Source organism: Moschus berezovskii, chromosome 12 (assembly GCF_049115385.1).
Source record: "Moschus berezovskii isolate FMDL1 chromosome 12, NW_MosBer_1.0, whole genome shotgun sequence".
NCBI classification, from domain to species: Eukaryota; Metazoa; Chordata; class Mammalia; order Artiodactyla; family Moschidae; genus Moschus; species Moschus berezovskii.
In genome coordinates, this window is record NC_142471.1 from 42,291,907 (window position 1) to 42,310,835 (window position 18,929).

General features: G+C 41.7%; 1 protein-coding gene and 1 pseudogene across 1 annotated transcript in view; one reads left to right on the top strand and one right to left on the bottom strand.

Annotated features, from left to right (window-relative positions):
* Window positions 1-6,094: 6,094 nt before the first annotated feature.
* Window positions 6,095-6,190, bottom strand: LOC129556081 (small nucleolar RNA U3; annotated as a pseudogene).
* Window positions 6,191-14,491: 8,301 nt separating this feature from the next.
* Window positions 14,492-18,929, top strand: part of BMPR1A (bone morphogenetic protein receptor type 1A) — a 147,490-nt gene continuing 143,052 nt past the window's right edge. Inside the window, exon 1 of the mRNA XM_055425299.2 lies at window positions 14,492-14,513. The gene's annotated coding sequence lies outside the window, so the exon portion shown is untranslated. The remainder of the gene's footprint in view (window positions 14,514-18,929) is intronic.

Sequence of the window (18,929 nt, forward strand, 5' to 3'; positions counted from 1 at the left end):
GAAATAGTGAGTGCTACAGGAAAATAAAGCAATATATTGGGGGCTGGCATAAGCTACTTTTCGTCAAGTGGTCAGTGAAGACCTGGCTGCAAAGTGATATTTGGGCTGAGGTCTGAATGATGAGAAGAAACCAGCCACACCAAAATTTGAGGTAGGGGGGAAAGAAACGTGGAGGCTTCCAGGTACAGTTTTGGCACAATGAAGGAACAGGGTTTGAGAGCAGAGGTAAGAGCAGCAGGAGAGGTGGCAAAGAGCACAGAAGGTCTTGTAAGCTGGGTAGACAATGTTTTCATATACCTGCCAGTTGCAAAGAGTTAATATTTGACTCTATTAGTGAAGGAGGTCACCTTCTGTTAGAATAAATTTTATTTTCCTTATAAAGCTTTTTTAAAAAGTGTCAAAGCTGTTCATCAAGTAGTTCTGGATGAGTATGGCAAAAGATTGTATGCAAGCACTTCTCTGGTGGTCCAGTGTTAGGACTCTGTACTTCTGCTGCAGGGGGCCTGGGTTTGATCCCTGGTCAGGGAGCTAGGATCCCACAAGCCCCACAGTGCGGCAAAATTAAAAAAATTAAAGGTTGTATGCAGTTGTCTAAAGTCTGGGCAACATTAGTTCTGTGTGGATACAGCACAGTGTTGTTTTCTGAAATCTGGGAAACACAAACCTATCCTTGCATATATACTCACACAAACTATACACACCCACATTGTGTTTTGCTTAATTGGAATCATACTATGCATACCGTACTAAGATTTGCTTTCTTTTAAAAACAATGTATTTCTTAAAACTATGAACTTCACTAATGCGATCCTACTTAATCTCTATAAAATACATTTTAAAGGTTATCTGACTAATGATGAGAAACCTGTATGCAGGTCAGGAAGCAACAGTTAGAACTGGACATGGAACAACAGACTGGTTCCAAATAGGAAAAGGAGTATGTCAAAGCTGTATATTGTCACCCTGCTTATTTAACTTATATGCAGAGTACATCATGAGGAACGCTGGGCTGGAAGAAGCACAAGCTGGAATCAAGATTGCTGGGAGAAATATCAATAACCTCAGATATGCAGATGACACCATCCTTATGGCAGAAAGTGAAGAACTAAAGAGCCTCCTGATGAAAGTGAAAGAGGAGAGTGAAAAAGTTGGCTTAAAGCTCAACATTCATAAAACTAAGATCATGGCATCTGGTCCCGTCACTTCATGGCAAATAGAAGGACAAACAGTGGCTGACTTTAAATCATTGCAGATGGTGATTGCAGCCATACAATTAAAAGACGCTTACTCCTTGGAAGGAAAGTTATGAGCAACCTAGACAGCATATTAAAAAGCAGAGACATTACTTTGTCAACAAAGGCCTGCCTAGTCAAGGCTATGGTTTTTCCAGTAGTCATGCATGGATGTTAGAGTTGGATCATAAAGAAAGCTGAGCGCCGAAGAATTCATGCTTTTGAACTGTGGTGTTGGAGAAGACTCTTGAGAGTCCCTTGGACTGCAAGGAGATCCAACCAGTCCACCCTAAAGGAAATCAGTCATGGGTGTTCATTGGAAGGACTGATGTTGAAGCTGAAGCTCCAGTATTTTGGCCACCTGATGCGAAGAGCTGACTCATTTGAAAAGACCCTGGTGCTAGGAAAGATTGAGGGCAGGAGGAGAAGGGGACAACAGAGGATTAGATGGTTGGATGGCATCACAGACTCAATGGACATGAGTTGGGGTAAACTCCGGGAGGTGGTGATGGACAGAGAGGCCTGGCATGCTGCGGTTGATGGGGTCGCAAAGAGTTGGACACGACTGAGCGACTGAAATGAACTGAACTGACTAATAATGATCATGAGAACTCCATCTACAGTTAGGCATTAGAGTGGAGATATTAGGAACAGAAGTGTAAAAGGATACCATCATTGTTATTATTTACTTGGGATCCATGTTCCTTTTTTCATGAACTAATTCTATTTTTTAAAAAACCCAAAACATCTTATTAAAATTCTTAAAGGACATGCCTTATAGTACAGGGAATTATATTCAATATCTTGTAATAACCTATAATGGAAAAGAATCTGAAAAAGAATATGTATACATAAAACTGGATCACTTTGCTGTATACCTGAAACACTGAAATGCAATGATACTTCAGTTAAAAAATTTTTAATGTTTAAAAAAAAGAAAAATTCTTAACAGACTACCTTTCCATATGCAAGTCAGTTATCCCCTGACCCCTCCCTAGTACCAAGTCTATCGATGCATAAAAATAGGTATAAAAAGACCATTTCAAAATCGTTTTTAGATTCAGCTAATAGAGGTTTTATCTTTTTATTTCTAGCGAAGCACTTGGGAATGCTGCACTTCCCAGCATTTGTGGAAGGAAATTGGTACAAGGTGTTCAACAGGTTCCTGAGAGAAAAGATAGACTGTAGGTATTGAGGGTGTATCTACCTCTCATGGAGTCATCGTGACACAGACCCCTGCACACTCTTCTCCTGTACTTGTGACTTTCTGGTGAGCTATAGGGTAGGGAGGCAATAGAGAAAAGTAGCTTCAGGTTTTTTGGAGTCATCCTTAAAAAAGAATATAAAATTTTCAACACAAAATAAACTGCAGAGTATTCGTTTAGAATGAGAAGAAAGAATCAAATTCCTGGAATCACGGCTCTCTAGGTCTCTTTCTTCTGAAATCTCTTAGGCAACTTATCAGAAAAGCTTACATAAGAATGCTCCCTGATTACACCCTGACTTCCCTTCTCAACCTAGAACATTTTAAGCAACTCTCAGCATAAACAGGGGCCTTTGATAGTGAGGGACCCTGAAGCTTAAGCTTTACTAGTTTCTGAGTAAAGTTACTCCGGACCCAGACCAATAGAATGAAGGACACAGCCATTTGTGGATGCCAACTCCCTGGCTCATTCTCTAAGTTAGGAATTGGCAAGTTTGCCCAGGACCCAGTTCTGTCTGCAGAACCAGGATCAAGGCATGCCTCAGAGTTGGAAAAGCAAATCAGATTACTTAGTGAGGCAAGGCTTGAAATGGTCCCTGACTCAGCAGCTCACTCTCCTAATAGGTGGTTACCTTTCTCCACCTTCTAGTTGAATTATCTCTATCTTTTAAGTCCAGGTTTAATGTGATGGTCACCGAGACAGTAAGGAAACTGCTGGATGATGTGGTAAATATTAGGTTGGACGTTCAGGAAGGAGGACCAGGGTGCTGTAGAAGAAGCCCCAGGCAGTGGCTCAGGTTCCTTTTGAGCTGCTTGGAATGATTGAAATAACCAAAATCATCTCTTTGCTTGTAGGTTAATGATTATAATTAATGAGTTATTATTTCAGAGAAGGCAATGGCACCCCACTCCAGTACTCTTGCCTGGAAAATCCCATGGATGGAGGAGCCTGGTAGGCTGCAGTCTATGGGGTCGCTAAGAGTTGGACATGACTGAGCGACTTCACTTTCACTTTTCACTTTCATGCATTGGAGAAGGACATGGCAACCCACTCCAGTGTTCTTGCCTGGAGAATCCCAGGGACGGCGGAGCCTGGTGGGCTGCCATCTATGGGGTCGCACAGAGTCGGACACAACTGAAACGACTTAGCAGTAGCAGTTATTAATTAGTCACTTTAGAGAAAACTAAAGAAGCTTTTTTGCATGCATCTTCTGTGTGCCAAGCTCAGTTTACTTTGTGAATCTTTTCTCATTAAGCCTTAACCACCCTACCAGGTTGGGAAGCCAGAAGTCTGATAGGTTAAATACTTTTCCCAAAAGTACAGCTAGAATTGTGTTCTCTCTAACAGGCACGCAATGTGAAGTCCTGTCAGTTAAACAATTTCAAAGTTGCTCTCTTTGATGGAAAAACTATAGTTTCCCCAAAGTACTGGGAGAAGACAGAGAATTGATTTCAGATCCACAAACATTCCTGGAGCCTCTACCTTGAAACAGGCCTCATACTATGTAAGTAAGTTTTGTGATTCAGGGGCAAATGAGGTACAATGCCTGCCCTAACAGAGCTCATGGTCTGCTGGAAGAAACAGACTAGTTACTGTGTAATTTCACTGTCATGTGGCAATAAGTGCTTCTCCAGCTTTTCTGCAAAGAAGATCTAAAAGCAAAGGACGATGAGCACATGTCTTCTAGGAACCCTCTGCCATTGTGAAATTTCTTATGTAATCTAATATCCTATCTTAAAAATATATACCTGCCCTTTGTTTTACTCATTATTAGATAAAATTGATGCTCTGGAGAAGATGCTTTATAACATCCTGTACTCCAGGCTCAATGCTAGATACCCTGTTTTGAGAAGCAGAATGCAAGGTAAACAATTAGGATAGAAACAAGCTTGGAGTGCCAGGGGACTACTTGGGAAAGCCACTTACTCAGCTTGGGAGTGGGTAGCAAAGGCTTTCTAGAGGAGGAAATTCCTGAGCTAAGGCTGGAGCAAAGAACTGGAACCCAGCCCAAGCTGAAGCAGAACTCATATACTAATTACTGAACTGCACTGGGCAGTATTTGAAGTAAGGCTCATTAAGAGTTTTACAGTTTGTTTTCCTTCCCCTTCAATAGAAACACCAATGGACCAGTCACCTTCTAGAAGGAAAAGGAAAGGTAAGTAAAAAATAATTGAATGTTGATTTTATGCCAACAGTTTCCCAAATACTCTTAGTTAATTCTCATATCTGCCTCATTAAATAGATATTATTTATCCTCATTTTATAGGCGAAGAAACTGGGACTCAGGGTTGACAAACTCTGCCCAAGGTCAAAAATTAGGAAGTTCAGCCAGAATTCTGACTCCAAAGTTGGTGTTCTTATCTTGTTGCTTAGCTTGTTTCTGAAGGGTCTCTCTACTGGGCGGGTGCAGTAGTAGTCAAGAAAACAGTGAATTGGCTTCAAGTTTCAAGGACAAAAGGAAAGAAAAGCAGAGGCTCTCCATGTACTCCTGACCCTCTCCTTTGGTCATGGAAAGCTATGGAAAGGGACTTTTAGAATACTCCTCTGGCTGGCATCACAGCACCCTACCTCACCAAGCCAGATCTGCTGAATCTGGACTTGGAGAAGTAAGGGTTCATGGGACATCTTTTGGGAGTGTCCACTGAAGTCTGCTTATACAGTTTATAATTTGCTGTAAACAGCTGGCTGTTCCTAATTAAACCTGTATGATCATGCCTGAACCTTTAGGAAACAAGGAATTCTTTTTTTACGGTTCTCTTTTCAATGGTAAAACTAGAGCCCTCTTTAGCTCCATAGGCCTCCTTAACCTGTTGGGCCTTGATTCTGAGACTCTGAAGTGTAGTCTAGAAATATGTATATCCTGGCAAAATGCCCAACAAATGCCTGGGTGAGAGGATTGCTAGTGATCATGAGCCATCTCTTCCTGAGGGATGTTCTGTAATTCTATTTATCAGGGCTCTAGGGCATCCTAAATGCAAGTTCTCTGATGCTTTTCATGCTAGAAGAGAAGGGAATACAGATCTCTTAACTAAAAACTGCTGGCTGAGTTTAATTTTTAAAGAAACAGTTGTTCAAAATGATTACTTCCTCTCAAGGCAGGGGTTGGATAAAACCATTTTGAAACTGGTGATAATGGGTTTAAGGATCTTAAATGTGATTTTTACTAATTAAGAAAGGAATAAACCCCCCAAAACACATATAAATATGAAAAAGAAAAAAGTAATCATACTCCCTCTTCCTGGAGATACCACAGATACTATTTGCATTTTCGTCAATTTTCTACCATTAAGAAACATATATAGGGACTTCTCTGGTGATCCAGCGGCTAATACTTCACGCTGCCAGTGCAGGGGGCCTGGGTTCGATCCCTGGTCAAGGAACGAGATCCCACATGACACCACTAAGACCCAGTACAGTCAAATAAAATAATTTAAAAAAAGAAATATATATATATATATTTCTTTTTATTGTGGTAAGAACACTTATTTGTGTGTGTGTGTGTGTGTGTTAGTTGCTCAGTCGTGTCTGACTCTTTGTGACCCCATAGACTGTAGGCTGTCAGGCTCCTTTGTCCATGGAATTTTCCAGGGAAGAATACTGGAGTGGGTAGCTGTTTGCTTCTCCAGGGGATCTTTCCAGACCTTATGTAACTTTATATCAGGTGAACAGCAGCTCCCCATTTCTGGTGCTCCACATGCTCAGAGAAACTTCTCGAGTAACAGACTACAGAAATGATCCTGAAAGTAGCCTTTCTACCATTTGTTTTCAATGGTGAGCTCAGAAACATCGATTCAGGGTTCAGATACTATTCACGAGGCCTGAGGGGACCAGATCACAATTTATAGCAACACTGTCCAATAGAACTGTCTGTGAAAATGGCCATGTTCTATATCTTCCCTCTTCCAGTATGGTAACCACTAACCTCATGTGGCTATTGAGCACTTAATGAGCCGAGACTGAGCAACTGAACTTTAAATGTTGATTTCCTTTTAACTAATTTAAAATTTACATAGTCACACTTAGCAAATGGCTGTTGTATACTGGACCATTCAGGTTTATCCAGAGGGTTTATAATGAATCACTTGCTGATCTCAAAGTGAACGGTGGGCAGGGATTGAAAATTGGTACTGAACATGCTGCCTCTGTCATTTCAAATAATAACAGAACTCAGAATATTTCTCAACAATGAGAAGCACCACTCTAAGAAAAAGTACAGAGATGAGCTCACAATTAGTCTCAGAAAAGGAAGTCAGTCATTAGCTACCTTCTGACATCCTAGCAATTAACCAGTCTTGGGAGAAGAGCAGGTATCTCCAGAGAGATGCCAAATAAATAGGAGATAAGAGACTATAAAAATGAGAAGCCACTTGGTCTTTCATCACAGGATAATCCAATGCATGTGAATTAATGGCAAAAGGCTCAGTAATAGCTTTTGTGAGGAAATAGGAGCAGTGTACAGGATATCCTTTTTCCGCACTAAAGCACCCAATTCTTTCAATTTTATATACAGCGGAAGCAATTAATTGTACTAAAAAGAAACCCACAGCTGGCTTTTCCTGATGGCCCCACAAGCAACAAGGACTATTGTTCAGCTTCCGGGATAAATGTAAAGTCGTCCTACTGCACTGTTGAGATTTTTCTAATTGTTTAGTTTGACTTTTCCAAGGATAAAAATATGTTCATTCTCCTTGTCATCACACATTTTCAGAATAAGCAGCTGTCCAAAACTTAATTTTTTATTTGTAATGTCATCCAAATACTACATTACATTGACTGGATGCTAGTATTTCTTTTAAACTTTATGTGACTGAATCATAAGTTATTCATGTTTGTTTTATATGTTTATATGCAGTTGAACTGTACTGTCTCTGCTCTTGTGGTTAACTTTCACAGTGTGATTATTCAAGGATCGTGCAAAACAAACAAATAAGTTATATGTCAAAAACCCAGAAACTTAATATTTCAAACTACTGGACCATATGGTGGTGTTTTGCCTTTTAGATGCATTAAAACACACTGTGTTTCATCAGTTCTTAGATGCACACTTTTTGACATTTTATCACTTCTGAAATTAGGATGTCTTACAATTAATGATACGTCATAATTTAATTGGCAGTGTTTTTCTTTCCTAGTTGTACATAAAATAAGGTTGCTTATAATCGTTATCTTATTTTGATGGAATATGGTACGTATATAAATTTTGGTTGGCATGATATATTACTCCAAGTATAACAACAGAATAATTTTTGTGTTGAGCATTTGCACTGATGAAAATAAAATCAAAATGAAAATTTTAGTTAATTACACATCCTATATGGGATTCTAATTGATTTAATTCTGACAAATATACATCTTGCCACTTTCATTTCCCCCAAATGCCCTGAAAGGTATACAATGTTATATAATAAAATATAATGTATCTATGTAATATATAATGTTGTATAGAGGTATATATGATGTTCATAGTAAAAAAAAGTTGGTTCTTTAAGCAAGCCAGGGACTTGGCTCCCTGTATGCAACTGGAATGGCTCTTTCATGGTGTTCTGTGGGGCCAGGAGCAGGTTGTGCACTGTGCAACTCCAGGGAGCATCTTTCACAAAAAGCAGCTGGCAACTCTTGGAATCCTGCAATGTAGCTGCCTGAGGTGTTCAGTGCAGTGACTACAGCAACTGTGCTAACAACAGGGGCAGGTGAGGGTAGAAGGGAAGAAGGAATAGGAGTGCTCTTTTTGACCCTGAGGAATAGAGCAGCACAGCAGGTGCATTGAGAAGTTTGTGACACCACCCCCAACCTCCAATTGCCTCTTGAAAACAGGGGCAGAATTTTGACTATTACAATGGGATCCGCCTTCCAAGCAGGAGACACAGGTTCTGTCCCTGGGTCGGGAAGATCCCCTGGAGAAGGGAAATGGCAACCCACTCCAGTACGCTTGCTTGGGAAATCCCATGGACAGAGGAGCCTGGTGGGCTATAGTTCACGGAGCTGCAAAGAGTCGGATATGACTGAGCGACTAAACAGCAGCAGCACTGGTAGGTTCCAACCTAAGACGACTATTTTGATACCTTGAGTATTTCTTTAACTTCTATATTGTCCTCCCCCAGCCTGGGAAGCTAGAAAGTCCCTATTCATATGTAAGTGAATAAAGGTATGAAATAATATTTTGGAGGAAGACACAGGAATAGCTAAACTGTCCCAAAAAAGTCAGTGATGTAGATCATAGAGAGAAAAGCCTAAGGGATTTAGGATGGAGCCGTCAAAGATGAGTTCCTACAAGAGGTGGTATTTGGGCATTGGAGGCAGGAGAATGGCATGAAAAGGAGAAATGAATGTGGCTCATTCTGTGGGAAGTGGAGACACCAATCTAGCAGAATACTTTCGTACAGTAGTGGTTCTCAGATTGTGATAAGTGTAGTATCTCATTAAGTGAAACCTGGAAAAACTGAGCAAGATCAGTTGAAAGAGGGAATGACTAACTAGGGTAGCTGGTATAATTCAGGCATACAAGGAAGAAGACAGATTTTAAAGTGGGTAACAAACCAAATGTAAAACCTACATTTTAAAAGAAACAGTGACAGCTATTGATTCCTGATTGGATAATTGATTTTATTTCCCCATGAGAGAATGGAGGAAGTTCTTTTTTTAAAAGAGCACACAAAACTCCAAAACTTAAGCATTATTTGTTGAAAAGACGTTAAATTTAAAGCCAGTGATAGGGAGTTCCCTGCTAGTCTAGTGGTTAGGATTCTGGGCTTTTACTACCGTGGTCCCAGGTTTGATCCCTGGTTAGAGATTTTGGAAGCCATGCAGCATGGCCCCAAGAAAAAAAGTTATAGTCGGTGGTACTTCTGTGCTATCATTACAGGATTTCTATCAAGGATTTATCAAGGATTTCTATCTATCACTCCCATGCTATCAAGGTAAGGGCTTTAAAATTAAGCCTCAAAAATACTAAAAACAGAACCAAAAAAATCAACCCTGCTTTTTTGATAAAAATATAAGAAATGAGTGAGGGCCATCTATCAATAGAGAACAAAATGAGTTAGCAACTGTCTTAAGGACAATAAATCTTGACTCGGAAAGAAATATCAAGTAAAGAAATTATGTGCACAACTTATTTTTATGAGATTTTAAGCTTTTAGGGGAAGGAATGTACTGGGCATTATAGTACATTTATTTATTCAGTAAATATTGAACACATACTCTTGTGCCTGGCAGCAGGCTAGATCCTAGGGATATGATGGAGTGAGAAAAAGACAGTTCTTGTCCTCTAGAGCTTTCTGTCTAGCACAGGGTTCGGTACCCCAAAATATGTGGTAAACTAATATGTCTATGCACATTGGAGGTACCACACTACACCTATATATTTAGATAACCATGTCGAGCACGTACAGTTGATATAGTATGGCTGTCAATAACACAGCATTCCTGATCCAAAATTATTATCTCCCCAGTTATCTCAGCTTGAATCTTTATCATGACACCTTGTCTTTCTTTGAATAGTCATTCACAAGGTAACCATACTCAGCTCCAGATGCTAGGATTTCTGGACTACTAGTGCTAACAAAATTCTTGAGTTGAATCAGTATTTAGGAGTAGTAAGTAGAACTGGATATGGTTTATACATGTACATATTAACAATATATATAAATATACATATATATGTATGCAAGCACCTAGTACATTTTTTTAACCATGCAAAAACAAAAGCAATTATATACATATATATATATATATACTAATATATACCTATCTTTATGTATATCTGGTTAAAAAATAAAGTGTAATTGGTTATAAACCCACTACTCTCAGGACAGAGAAAGGCAGCAAGGTGAATTGCTACAGGATAGGGAAGGACAGATTGACCGTGGACTGAGTGGAGCTGGGCTGGGGAGGCCCCAGGTCCAGGTGTTGGGTGGGAGGACCTCAAGCCCTCTAGGTAGTACCTGACAGCTGGAGAACAGTGAGCAAACAACAGGCGGTAGTCCAGGAGAACAGCAAGCATCAGGATGTCCAACTTGAGGCAATGGGGGGAAGCAGGCCTGATGAATGGAGAGAATATGGACAGAGAAATTCTAGGAAATAAAGCTGAAGGCAAACAAGTATTACCACTAGGGGTATCAATCAGTACACAACAGAGTCTGTGTTGTAGGGTTGGGGCAGACTCCAGAGTGCAGAGTCCAGACCACAGGCAGAGAAAATCGAGTTCCACACAGGTTAAAAGGCCTGGGCTTCAGGAGCAAGAAAAGGGCTGTGAGTCAGTGCTTAGATGGGGGCCAAGTTTAGGACACCTTGGTGTAAGTAGCAGAGGCAGCAGGTGGCTGAATCCTGGGCTTGGGACTGGAGCTTTGAGAAGAGTCTTCCTGTGAAGGAGAGGATTGGGTTCTATGGTAAAGGGTGTACTGACAGTGGGGTGCGGTCAATTGAGACCATGGACTAGGCAGGACCAAGTGGTGACTACTTTGTAGAAAGAGCTTCACTCAAGTTATATACAAGTAAAAATAAAATGGGAAGTAAAATATTATACCAATACAAAGGAAAACACAAATTCAGATTTTTCAATTGTATATATATAACTGTTTTTTTTTCTTAAACACAGTTTCTGTTTTGGCTTGGTCCTTCTTAACCATGACCTTAACCAGGGTATTAACCAGTAAAATGATGTAGTAGTGTCCATGCCGAATAATGTAGCTGTTTACTCTTCACAACACTCTTATCCATTTAATATTGGGTTTGAAAACAACTAAAGCATCACTCTGCCAAGGGCATCCCTTCACTAGTCCCTCCTTACTGAATTCTAATTTATCTCCATACCCATGATGACTTAGGGCTGCCTTCACCTCATAAAGTCTTTATAGCAGGGAAGTGACTTTGGATGGATGAACTTGGATTAGTCTATTCAACTAATACCTTCCCTGAAAGCAGACATGTCCATTTCACTGGAAGATGGTATAACCCATAGCTTCCCTGACTCACCCTCACCTTTTCAACATAGTCCAAGCTACCCTCTAAAACTGGATACCGGGATTCCCTGGCAGTCCAGTGGTTAGGGTTCCGCACTGCAGGAAGCCCAGATTCCATCTGTGGTCAGGGAACTAGGATCCTGCAAACTGCAGTGTGGCTAAAAGAAAATAGAAAATTAAATAAATAAACAAATTGGATTTTGATGACAAGGTTCAGAAATGCTTAAAGGAAATTCTATCTTTTATCTCATTCATTTAAAAAATATTGAGCACTAGTTATGTACTAGGCTCTGCAGAAACAGTTGAGAACAAGATTGACAAGGTTTTTGCTCTCACGGAGTTTACATTCTAGTGGGTCAGAGAAACTCAGACCATAAACAAATAACTAAATGAAGTAATTTCATACAGTAAAAGGTGGTATAAAGAAAACGAAATTGGCTGCGTCGGGGTGTTAAGATAGGTGATCAGAACACCTCAAGGTGTTCTTGAGGACCTGAGAACTGTAGAAGAGGGGTGATTTTGCATTCCAAACTAATGCTACGTGATTTGGGCATGCAACTACCACTCTTGAGGCTTATACCTCAGACTATGCAGAGAAAAAAAATCCATTTCCAGAGAATTCTGTTAACCTACTTAGAGGAAAACTATCACATTAGAGAATGTTGAATATGCACCTTGAGGTGTTGCCTTTGAGTTTGGGGGCCAGACCATACGTGTTCAGATGTCTCTTTGGGCTTCCTGGCTGCTCTTGTTCATTTAAGTGGGCAGGAAAACCGGAGAAACAGGCTGGCATGCATACACATGCCAGGAACCAAAGAAAACACCATGCCCTGCTCAGTTGTCAGTACGTAGGTTGCCTGCTGTGATAAAGCTAAGGATTTCAGCCTGGGCACTAAGGTGGGCTCTGTCCAAGGAAAGCAAAAGGATATTAAGTAAAATTCCTGAAAATTTGAAAAGGAGATCCTTTTCTAGAGAAGCAAAGATATGATGACTTAAAATTTGATGCTTCAGTTTTGCTCTAATTTCTACAGTGGCGTATAACACAACCTAGGCAACATGGATTTGTACATTTTGAAGTACTAAATTTCTAACCTGAGGTTGTCTATTTTACAGACTGATTCATATATCTGAAAATTGAACTAGGGTCTAGAGAGTACACACTCATCATAGTTTTATCTGCCATGACACATTGCTCAGCTTACATCAGTGAGTTCTTTGGCTAATCAGTCTGAATCTCCTCAAGAGAAAGGTCCACCCTATCCCTTGACATCAAAGCAGTGTCCTATGTAGTAAACTTGAAAAAGTGACAAATTTTAGGTGATGCAGGGAAACCAATGTATCAAACATTCACCCTGCATAGCAAGATCCATGCCTCTCAAACCTGAGACAGGTACAGAGTTCAGGAAAAAAAATTACAGAATAAGTAGAATTGAAAAAATAATTTGGAATTACAGAAGGTATCTGAAGCATTAAGGTCAAAAGTGGATAAAAGCGCCCGGCGGGGTACAGAATGAAAGATGGACCAAAAAAAAAAACCCAAAAAACTCTAAACAAGTATGGAAGGGATTTTAGCCATTTAAACAAGAATATAAGGGAATACTCTGGAATTTAAACATCTCTTAAAGGAGAATGTGTGTGAAAACAAACATCAGGGCTTGGCACATTCTTTTCCTCGTCTCTCTTTTACCCATAGTTTATAAAGGTAACTAAAAAAAGAGTATCTTTTGTAAGGAGTTAATTTAATACCATGCATTCGTTGAAAGACTTACCAAAGAGATCAAAGTCACATTTGGTTGTTAAAAAGAGACCAAGACTCTTCACATACAGGGCACTGAATACTTGTAATGGCATTTTCCAAAGAATGAGGAGAAAAAAGGATTGACAACTATTTACGTTTTCCAAATGGAGGGAATCAGACTCGGAGGGTATCCGAGGTCACTAGAGTGAGAGAAAGCAGAGACGGGAACAATATTTATAGTCCGCTGACTTCAGTTCTGTTGGGTTAACACCGCTGCACAACTTATGCCTTTGGAATTCACGGGCTCCATCATAGGGTTCCCGGGCGGGCCAGGCCTCACAGCTCCTGGATCGACGCGAAAATGCTTCTTCCCCCTCAACTCCCCCTACCTGCGCCTCGGTACGTTGGCAAAGAGCCCAGAAAAAGAGGCCGGGGAGCTGTGGGTAAATAATAGTTGGACTGTGGCTTTGTACGTTTCTTTGTCGCAACGACTACCACCACGGTCGGGCAGTTCTCCGCCATGGCGTGTGAACTGTCAGCGATCAGGCTTATTCCGCAAGCGCGGACCTGCCCTCACGTGTTGAGAGTTTTTGTTAGAGCTTTAGAGTTTGTCCGGGGAGGGGTCCACACGAAGGAACGCCGGAGCACTGGCAGTGCGGGGGGCCGGGTCCGCGCGCAGCATGCAGCGGCGGGGTCTTCGCCGCTCCACCGCACTCAGCACAGTGCGGCGCGCGCACGGCGTCTTCTCCACTCGGCTTCCGGAGACCAGCCGGCCCCGCCAAGGCGGCGATGCGGCGTCTCGGTGAGGAGGGGCCGGCAGGGCCGCGCGGAGGAGAAGCCCCCCTCCCTACAGCAGCCCGGCGCCCCCTTGCCGGCGGCCAGCCCTCCTCCCCGGCAGCAGGGCGCCTAGCCCCAGAGACCCTTCGGGCACTTCCGCCGCGCGCTCGGCTCTTTCCGCGGACGCGGCCGGGCGGAGCGGGTGCCCTCCCAGTGCGCGAGCCTCGCGCCGAGTCTCGCGGAGGCCCGCCCCTCCCCCAGACCCCGCGCCCGCGCCGCCCCCCAGCCCTCCCTCCCGGGCGAGTGTCCGCGGCGGCGGCGGCGGCGGCGGCTGCCGAGATTGGAATCCGCCTGCTGGCGCTCGGCGAAGGAGGAGCGAGGAGCGAGGAGGGAGGAGGGCGGGGAGGGCGGGCAGGAAGGCTCGGACTCCGGCGTGTCCGTCCGCGCGAGACGAGGACTGTACGGCCGCGCGAGGGGCGACCGGGCTGGGGCCGCTGCACGCCCCGGGCGGAGGCCGCGCCGGGCCCCCTGCCTCGCCCCCGCGCCTCGCGCCCGCCCCGCTCCGCGCCGAGAGCTGGAGGATGAGTTCCCCAGGGTTCGGGTGAGTTGGCTTGTCCGGAGAGTGCGTGTGCGCGTCGGCAGAGGCCGGCTGCGCCGGGGAGGTCGGCGCGGGCCGCGGGCGAAGTTTCGGGGGGAGCCGGGCTCGCGCCGGAGGCCCGAGCTGGGGGCCGCTAGGCCCGGCTGCCCCGCGGGGGTCTCTGCCGCCCAGGCTGTGACAGGCCGCGGCAGACTGGGCCCTGCCGCCCCGGGCCCAGCCCCGCGGGAGACCCGGGCCCCCGGCAGCCCCCTGCGACGTCCCCGCCTCCGGGCCCCTCTTTGTTCCCCACCCCCGAGTTTCAGGCCGAGTTTGGGGAGGCGGTGTGGGCGAAAGCCGCCACCAAGGACGATTCTTGAATCCTTAAATGGGAAAGGCGCTCACCTCCCTCGCCCGGGAGCGGCGAGGGTGATATTCACGATTTGTCTATTACGTTTCTAAAAGGAAAAAAAGAAAGAAAACGAATGGCTTGTTTCATGGGGCGGTAGAGCCTGGAGGAACTGCCAACCCTCCTGCAAAACTTGCCCGCGGGAAGGTTCCAGGGTTCTCGGAGGTTCACCTGTTGTCCTGCGCTGCTTCCGCTGCCATGTCTGTTGTGATTCTGCACTTCAGTTTCTGAAAACTTTATGCTGGATTGACTGTAACCCTTTTTTTCTCTTTCCAGACTCCTAGTGGAAAGGTTTGGCAAGAAAAAAATAACTTGCGTCAGGGAAGAAAAATAATGTGCTGTGTGTTAGGGTCTGGCGTTTTGTGACTTGTGCTTTTTCAGGCTTTCGAATGTTTTAATTTGGTCAAAGTGCTGCAACTTTTCTCTTTCAAACGGTTAGCAGACTGTTCTGAGCACATAGTACGAACTTGGCACGTTCACCTGTGTTACGTCACTTAATCCTTATGATAATCCTGGTTATTGTATTCCTCATTTTTTAGAAGAGGAAATCGAGACGGAGAGAGGTTGAGTAACTTGACTAAGTGAGCTGAGATTTGAACCCAAGATTTTCTGTGTTATTCTGAATCTGTTAGAGTGTGGCATGCGAAGAGTTAAACAGCAACAATTACAAAAAGCCTTTCTCTGCAAACACTCTTAAGTTTAGGAGCGCTTTTCAGTTCACTCATACTTGAAATGATCGCTATTTTGTTGCTTGAGTTGAAAACAACTCCTTTATTGTATTTATTTCAAAAGAGGAGTTCAAGTCGGAATTAAAGTAGAATGTATTAATGCCTATCAATCTTTAGTTGTTGAAATAGTTTGTGAACTAGAATTTAAATATTTAAAATTAAAGCTAAACTAGGGCAGTTCTGAGCTAGAAATGGGGTGAAGTTTTACAAAAGGCCGATTGAAATTTAGAATATCCTTTTGATAGAACCTGTATTCCGCTTCGGTTTTGGGTTTCCCACCCGCTGCACATTCTCTGTAGAACTCATTTGAAACTTTTTCTACTTGCTTCCCTTCGCATCCTTTCTTGAGAACATTGAGGTTTCCAGTGGGAGCTCCTTCTAGAATTTACTGGATTCCTTTTATCGTCATCTTCTTTTTCTTCCTTCTTAGTGGAAGAATATGTTTTGTCCTTCTTCCTAGTTAATACCTTATTTCAGTTTTTTCTTTTCTTTCCTACTTAATGGAGTTTGTTACTCTCTTAGAGTACTTGTTTACCCTTTAATTTACTATTACCTCCATCTGTCTTGTTGCTGCTTTTCCTTTTCAAATCATATTAACAACAAAAAAATTGTCCTTATAGAAGTAATACACGTTCGTTGAAAATAGAGCAAAATTGAAGTGAAATTAAATTCATTCCATAAAATCAACTCGAGACATTACCAAGAATAATTTACTTTTCCTGCCTTTACTTCCTGACCATCCACTCACTTCTTAACCCTTGTTATCTGAATTTCACCTTCGCAAAGGTCACCTATAACCTAATAAACACTTTTGGGCCTCCTTTCTAAGTCGACTTGAACTTTTTGTAGCTTTTAATGTCAACCCATCATTTTTGAAATGCCTTTCCTTGTCTATCCTTCATCTGTCCATTTTATTCAACAAATACTTAAACTATATTTTAACATAACATAGGAGACAACTGAAGGCAAAGACAGATAGGGTGCCTTTCCCTCATGGAGCTTAAAGTCTACTGAAGCAGACATGAATTCTGTAATTAAATATAATTGTATAATTAAAGTGCAGAGTATTTATAAGAGCTTAAAATGAGGACCTGACCTAGTGATGGTTTATGTTGGAAGAATCTTAGAAGGCCTTCTTGAAATTGTTCTTTGGAACCCTGTGAACAATTCTAAAGGATGAATATGAATTTCCTAGATGAAAATAGGGCTTCTCTGACATTATACTGATTTTGTTATTCTTTGCCTCCTTTCCACTTTCTGGTCTTCCTTCTTCCTGATAAAGCGTTCTCCAAGTTTCACTTTTCAGATCATTTTTCATACTTCTCTGGTCTTTTGACATTATTGTTTCAGACTCTTCTGTCTGAATAATTCTTAAGTCTCTATTCCTTATTTCTTTTCTGCCCTTGAATCCTGGTTTTTCCAGTTGTTTTACGAATGTCTCTACCTGATTATTCAGGTACAGTGTTCTTACCAAACTTGTTTCCCTGGTGTTCCTTATTTCTGTCAACGTTATCCCAAACGCAGACCTTTCCCCATCCCATCACATGTTGTCTGTAGTCAACATCTGTTGGTTCTCCTTTCATGGTATTGCCACTCTTCTCTCTGTTCATGCCAGCTCTGGTTCAGTTCTTAATACATGTTGGTATCAAGGTTATAATAGATTTATAAAATGAGTTGGACCACTTTCTTCCTTTTTCTCTTTTCAGAAACAGTTTAGACTGAGATTATCTTTTATTTGAGAATTTGGCAGAACTTACCTATAAGAGCATTCAAGCTTAGATTTTTTTTTTTCTGGAGAGGAATTTGAATACCATTTCAACTTATTACATAGCAGTTGATCTTTGTAGGTTTTCTATTTCTTGTGTGAATTTTAGTGTTTAATATTTTTCCAGAAATTTATTTATTAAGTTTTCAAATCTAGTGTTATTTGGTTTTCACAAGTTCATTTTTCTTTAAATTGTTTAATTTGCTATACTCCTATACAATATTATGTCCTATGTATATCTTTGTATATTTCATAATTTTCCCTCTTCAGTCTTTTTTTCCCTGCTAACTGAAGCAGATTCTCATCCCACCTGGACGAATGTTATGACTTTATTGCCTTTACTTCCTTATCCAGGTTATCTTAGGCATCGCTGCCTAAATTAATCTTGAGTCCTGTTCTTTTCATTTCCCCCACTCAGAAGTTTCCAGTGTCTTTTGTTAAACGAAATTGTTTTCTTGGGATTTGCCTCAGATTTGCCAGATTCTTATAAGGGAATGGCAACCCACTCCAGTTACTCTTGCCTGGAAAATTCCATGGACTTAGGAGCCTGGTAGGCTATAGTCCATGGGGCTGCAAAGAGTCAGACACGACTGAGCAACTTCACGTCACGTATCTTCCACTATTTTTGCTTCCTGCCCGTGTTCTTTCCCTGCTGCTTCTGCTGTTGCTTATAACTGTTCCATCTACTTGGATGAATAAATGGCTGATTGTCATATGTACAAGTCCTGCCCATTCTTCAAGCCCCATTTTAGATTCCAACTCTTTTTGAAGTCTTCTCCATTTTCTTCTCTGGATGGAACTCTTTGTGAAGGAAAGGGTTTTCTAAAGGTATGAAGTCTTTTAATCTTATATTTTCTTCTTGCATCTACTCACTTGTCTTTTTTTTCTTCTAGTTTTATTGAGATATAATTGACATACAACACTGCCTAAGTTTAGGGTGTACAGCATAACAATTTGACTTCCATACATCATGAAACGATTATCATTGTAAGTTTAGTGAACATCCATCGTCTCATATAGATTCAGAATTAAAGATTGGAAAAAATTTTTATTCCTGTGATGAAAACTCTTCAGATTTACTCTTGTCAACTTTCATATATAACATGCAGCAGTGTTAATTATGTTTATCATGTTATTGTACAGTACATCCCTAGTACTTAGCTGTCTTATAACTGAAGGTTTGTGGCTTTTGCCACTCATTTGTCTTTTTAAATAAGCAACCTTATTGAAATATAATTTGTATATAGTTATATATGTACACATGTTAAGTGTATAATTTTGTGAGTCATTTGATCTTTTACAGCAATTTTTATACAAATACTTGCTCTGCTCCTAAGACTGTAGAATGGGTCTATAACTGGCTTTGCTGCGTATTAAAATGATAAATGGAAAAAGGCCCCTATCTGGCCTAGCAGCAGTTGGACATCAATTATAGTAGTATTGACACTTAGGAGCAGGGAGCCATGGAGAGAAAGGAAAATGAATTTCCTCTCAGGCTAAATTTTGATCTAGAAAGTGTTTACTTCTTCCCCTTTCTACTT